Consider the following 6,661-nt stretch of genomic DNA (forward strand, 5'->3'; position numbering starts at 1 on the left):
GGCTTGCCGCCTTCCCGCGTCCAGGCCCCCCGCGCGCCCTCGCCCCCGCCGTTTCCACGCGGAGTCCGGAGCCGGGCCGGGCGGCCGCCACCGCGCTTGTTACCGGCCGGCCTTGCCCTCGGCTCGCGGGTCCGCGCCCGGGACTTTGCCTTCGGCCTGCTCACAAAGCGTGTAAAAGTTGGATTTCGTGTAACTGAGCTGTGGGCTTAGAAACGCAGGGCGAATTTCCTTGGTCCTCTTCCCCCTTCCTCGTTCTTTCCACACCCCTCCTCTTCGTATTAGTTTCTTCTTTGAGAATGACTTCGCAGGCTCCCTGTGGAATGTTTTTCTGCAGTTATTTTTTGTTTTAATGGGAAGTACAGTTCAGCAAGTACAGGAAAATAACATGTTTACTAAGGTATCTTGCGCGAATCTCGCTTCAATGTTCTGACAGTTGCAAGTACTGCAGTTCCATTTTAGAATCTAGAAATGTTTAAAGGAACAATCTTTCAGTTAGTAAGGAGTGTGTCTTAAATTCCTGATTCGAAGCTTCTCAAGCATGAACTTGCATAGCAATAAAATCACTTCATACTTACTTGTCATGAACAGTATATTTTCCACAAACTACGTGTACAGCAAGCATTAATTTTTTTACAAGTTACATTGAAATATAATCCCCATTCTGTATAGCACAACCATTATACAAGAATACATTTCAGAGGTTTCTTGTGTTGAGAGTTGTGCTCATATTACCATAATCGATTTTAGGACAATTTCATCATTCCAAGAAGAACCCTATACTCATGAGGAGTCACTCTGCATTTTCCTTTTGCCCCAGCCCTGAACAGCTTATGTATAGTTCTGCCTCTATACATTGGTCTATTCTGTTTTTTACTGTGTAACTAGGACCATCGTGGTTGGCTTCTTTCATTGTTTTCAAGGTTGAGCCCTAAAATAGTGTAAGTAGTACCAAGTTCCTTTTTATGGCCAAATAATATTCCACTTTGTATTTTTCTTAAGCATTCATCGGTAATGGACATATAGTTTCCCTTTCCATTAGTGTGAATAATCTTGTCATGCACATTTCTGTACAAGTTTTTGTGTGAACAGGTCTTTGTGTTTGCATATAGAATTGTCCCCAAATTGTTTAACATCCAAAGGGGCTGCCATACTCTTTTCCAGAGTGGCTGCAATGTCTTACAATACCAGCAGTGTCTTAGTGTTGCAGATTTTTACATGCTTACCAGCACTTGTGTTATAGATTATATCTAGGTTAACCCCCCCCCCCCCGCCTGCCCTCAGGGCCTCAGAGATGGGGCCTCTGGGAGGTGACAGGATCTTGGGTATGGGGTACTATGTTAGTCCGTTGATGGGCTTATGGCTGGTTGCCCTGTTGAGAGGGAAAGTCTGGTGGGCAGAGGTGGGCTACTGTAGGCATGGCCTGGAAAGGTGTATATACCGTATATTGAGAGGGTACCTTCTACTCCCTTGATTCCTTGTTTGCTTCTTGCCTGCCATGCCATGACTGTTTTGCCCTCTGCCATATCTGTCTGCCTTGCTGTCCTACCTTGGAACCAGTCAACTCTGAGCCAAAAACATTTTTGAACTGTGAGCCAAAATAACTCTCCTTTAACTTACAGGTATGGGGTGTTTTACCCCAGCAATGAGAATGTAACTAAGACAATTGTAGTATGTCCTTTGTTTTTCAGAGACAGTGTCTCCCTGTGTAGTTAAGGCTGTCCTCTCACTGTCTGTAGCCCAGGTTGGCCTTGATCTCCCTGAAATCCTCTTGCCTCAGCCACCCAAGTGCTGGGATTACAAGTGTATGCCACCACACCAGGCTGCCATCTGTCTTTTTAATTATGATGTAGCATAAAAATGAGTGGATATAAAATAGCATCTCATTGTGATTTTGAGTAGCATCTCTTTAAGGCTAGTGTTGTTGAGCATATTTTCACATATTTATTGTCCATTTTTATATTTTGTTTGGAGAACTGTTTGGATCCATTCCCCATTTTTAAATTCTTTTTAAGGCTTGTATGAGGTTTTAAAAATGTGTTCTGCATGTAGTTATCAGATAAATAATTTGGAAATATTTCTCATTCTGTAGGCAGTCTTATTTTCTTGATGATATCTTTTTTTTTTTTTTTTTTTTTTTTGCGGAACTGGGGATTAAACTCATGCCCTTCCGCTTGCCAGGCAAGTGCTTATTCTACTGAGCCATCTCCCGGGCCCCTTGTTAATATCTTTTGAAGTACATAGTTTTAATGTTGATGAAGTCTTGGTAAAGTTCAACTTTTCTGGGTTTTTTAAATCACTTGTGTGTTGTGATGTGTATTTTTATAAGGGTTTTATATTTTTAACTCATCTCTAGATTTGTAATCCACTTGAGATCAATGTTTTTGTGTGTGATGCTAAAACAGGTACAATTTCATTTGTTTGCATCCAGGTATCCAGTTGTTCTATCGCCTTTAGTGGAAAAAGCTCTTTTTTTTCCCAATTGAATTGTTGTGGTACCTTATCAAGTGTAAATTGACCAGAGATGTATGAGTGTGTCTCTGAGTTTTCAGTGCTACTACTTTGGCTATTTTATATTAGACATTACCATACTGTTTTAATTATAGTAGCTTTCTGTAGTGTGCTTGGAATCTGAAAGTGAGTCCTTCAGGTTTTTCTTTTTAAGATTATTTTGGCTATTCTGGGTCTCTTGCCTTTTCTTATGAATTCTAAGATTGGACTGTCAATTTTAAATGTTGAGTTTTACAGTTGCACTTTAAAAACACTTTTATGAAGATTATTTTAAAAATTGATGTTCTTTCAAATGTTTTAATTATTTATTTATTTTTGTTTGTTTGAGACTTGAGACAAGATCTTGCTATGCAGTTCAGGCAAGCCTTGACCTCACTGTGTAGCCCAGGCTGGCCTTCAACTCAAACTCGAAGTGATTCTTTTGGCCCAGCCTCCCCAGTGCTGAGATGCATTGTCATTCATACCTGGCTGTTTTGTATATTTTTGGTTGTGTTAGTTTTTTAAAACTCTTTTATTTATTTATTTATTTATTTATTTATTTGGTAAGGGTCTCCCTATGCAGCTTGGACTCTTAGTGATCCTCCTGTCTCAACCTCCCTAGCACTGGGATTACAGTATGTTAATGTTTTAAAATTTGTTAATTCCAATTATATCTTACCATTTATGTATTTATTTATTTATTGTATTTGGTAAAGGGTCTCACTATACAGCTCAGACTTGTAGTGATCCTCCTGTTTTCAGCTTCCCCAGTGCTTGTGCCTGTGCCACCAGGCCTGGACTCAGTGGCTGGCTTAGTGTGCGTGGGGGCGGGGCTGTGGCATGTGGTGCTGGGTTTCAAACCGTGGTCCCTGTGCATGCCTAAGCAGGTGCTTAGTCTGCTGAGCTATCTTGCTGGCCTGTATCTTAACATTTAAAAGTTATGTTTTATTTTTTAAATGGAGCGTTGGGGATAGTCTCGTTTGTTGTTTTTGGCTATTTTGAATAATACTTTTCTGAATATTTTTGTACATATTTTTGGCGCTCTTTGCTTGTCCCTGTTAGAGAAATGGGAATAAACTTGAAAATCTGAAATCTGCAGAGAACTCAAAATCTAATTTATACTTCAGTTTTTGCCTTCTTTTTTACAAATATGAACAAATAGCAAAGCAGGCCATTTTTTTCCCCAGCTTGAAATTAGGGTAAAAAGCTCTCATTTGGAGTATTAAGAGCTTCTGAGGAGATGGGTGTCAACTCACACGCTGGCATTTCTAGTACTGAGGGAGGCTAAGGCAGAATTGAGTTCCACTTGAGGCTGGACACTTTATGTTTATTTATCTTTTTGTGACTGGCTCAGCCTGCCCTGGGGGCGGGGCTGGTGTGGCCTGTGGTGCCAGTGATCGAATTGTGGTCCCTGCACTTGTCTAAGCTTGCCTAAGCAGGTGCTTTAGACCAATGAGCTATCTCGAAGTCCCTACTTTAACACTATCTTTTGTCAAAAAAAAAAAAAAAAAAAAAAAAAAAAAAAAAAAAAAAAAAACAGTGGCAACAAGAACAACAACAAAATGCTGGACATGTAGTTCACTGTGAAGGCCTTGGCTGGATTTAATCTCCAGCACCTCTCTCCTTCCTTCCTTTAGAGGAGGTTGAATGAGTTAGGAAAGTCTAAGAACTAACTTGCTTCTGATAATACGACAGTGGTGTGTTTCCAATAACTTAAAAATTTTATAGTTTAGAATCACTTAGGAATGTTTAAAATAGAGAACTTAAAATATCAATTTTTCTTCCTCTTCCCTAATGTTTAAAGAGGCAATGTCAAGAGGAAATAAAGGGGCTGGGGAGATGGCTCAGTAGAATAAGCGCTTGCCTGGCAAGTGCAAGGGTCTGAGTTCAATTCCTGGTTCCGCCAAAAAAAAAAAAAAAAAAAAAAAGAAAAGAAAAAAAAGAAATAAAGCCTATCACAGTCCAAAACATGTTGTGCATGATAAATACATACCAGCTGTTGTCAATGAAAAAACTCTTTCAAGTGAGGTAATGGGGACATCCAAAGTTTTAGGTTTCTAACCAAACAACCTGTTGCCTTCCTTTCAGCTATATAAAGACAGACTTTTGTGTTGCTATTTTGTGTGTGTGTGTTGCTATTTTGTTGGAGGAAAATTTGAGTCACTGAAACTGTCTTCAAGTTATTTTGAAAGCAGCACATCCTTTTTCTTTATAGATTTTCTTAATTGAAACTGTATACTCAATTGAAAATTGTTCTTCATAGTATTATGGTTTGAAAAAAGTGTGTTCAAAATTTCTTTTAAGGCAGGTGTTTTGTTACTGATAAGGCAGTTGCCACAAAGTATAGGGCCATTGATAAAGAAGCTGAAAATGCTTTTCTTTTTGTTAAATAACAAAAATAATTTTTATAGCAGAAATCCATACCATTGTCTTTTAGTATGTAAAAGTAATTGTTAGCCCTTCAGAAAATTATGTCACTAAAGGATATTGAGCAGCATTACAAAGAGGAAATGTCTGTATAAGCTGTGCTCTTTTTGAAGATTTGTGAATACTGGTTTACAGTATTCTTGCGGTAGCCATCCTGATATTGTACAATAGTAATTGAAAAGGCTTTTTAAATATAAACCTGGATAATTCAGCAGTGAAAACATTAAAGGAATGAATTGTATAGATAATAATAAAAAGGTTATCTCTAGTCAGCACATCAAAAGTTAACAACAAATTATTCTTTTTTTATTCAGAATTTTTTTCTTATTACTGCTTTAAACTGTACAAAAGTCTCACTTTATTACTTCATAGGTATTGCCATATTTAAAAATAAAGTGGAGCATTTGTGTGTATATCCAAAATTTGATCTGTCATTACATGGATAAGATAGGACGAGTAAAATGTTTTAGAAAAGTCTGAAACTGTTATTAATAGGATTTAAAATGTAAAATATGGGGCTGGGGAGATGGCTCAGTGGAATAAGCACTTCCTTGGCAAGCACAGGGGCCTGAGTTCAATCCCTGGTTCCGCCCAAAAATAAATAAAATGTAAAATATGTTTTTGCTTGATTATATAATTTATTTATTTATTTATTTATTTATGTGTGTATGTGTGTGTGTGTGTGGCCAGCCCAGCCCACCAGGGGGCGGGGCTGGCCAGCATGTGGTGCTGGGGGATTGAACTGCCGTTCCTGTGCCCTGCCAAGCTTGTTCCAAGTAGGTGCCCTAGACCACTGAGCCATCCCACCAGCCCCTAGAGGAGAGATTAACACACAATTTTGAGATTATCCATATGAAAATTTAAAAACATATCTTTGGAAAATTAGTTGAGATGACCATAGAAATCCAAAATATAGATTGCTTTATTACTTGACATTCTTTAATACTGTAGCTTGGCATACATCCTAAGAATATGTTCTCATGAGATAGATGATATATACTAAAGGTACACACATATGTGTACTTTTTTTTTTTGAGGCAGGTTTTTGCTATGTGGTTCAGACTGTCCTTGAGCTCACTACTTAGCCCAGGCAGGCCTCAAACTCACTGAAATCCTTCTACCTCAGCCTCCTGAGGTATGCACTACCATTCCCAGCTTGTATACATATATACTTTATATATTAGTTAACAGGAAAAACATTTTATATGATTTAATATTCTAAAAGTATGAAAAGAAACAGTTTAAAATCTCTTTTCTTCTGTTATATTTCTCTGAAAGTAGTCACTCTTCTCAATTTTTTATTGAGATAACCAGTTACATATAAGCAAATGAAATACACTAGGTGAGACCTGGGAAACAGCTCATTGGCATAAGCACCTACCTGGCAAGTGCAAGTTCCTCAGTTCTATCTCCAGTACTGCAAAATAAACAAACAAAACTACAAAAAGCAAAACAAAAATCTCAGTGATGTGGAGATGAACAGAGGTTAAGCATCTTTCCCAAAGTCATACTGTAGGAAAGTGGCCGAAGTGGGCTGTGAATCTCAGCGCCCGCCTCTGGCCAGTGTGTTCCACCATCGCTAGAGTGGTGCTGGGCACTGAGACCCTTGCTGGAGGTCCAGCCTTAGAGCAAGCAAAACTGACCCTCCTGCCAGCAGCCTTCGAGTCTTGTGGCCCAGCCCCGCCTGCTGCACAGCCTCAGTGGTTCTCCGGACCTGAGCTCTGCTGCTGGGTCTGCTTCCGGCTGC

This window comes from Octodon degus, unplaced genomic scaffold (genome assembly GCF_000260255.1).
Source record: "Octodon degus isolate 3935 unplaced genomic scaffold, OctDeg1.0 scaffold00177, whole genome shotgun sequence".
NCBI classification, from domain to species: domain Eukaryota; kingdom Metazoa; phylum Chordata; class Mammalia; order Rodentia; family Octodontidae; genus Octodon; species Octodon degus.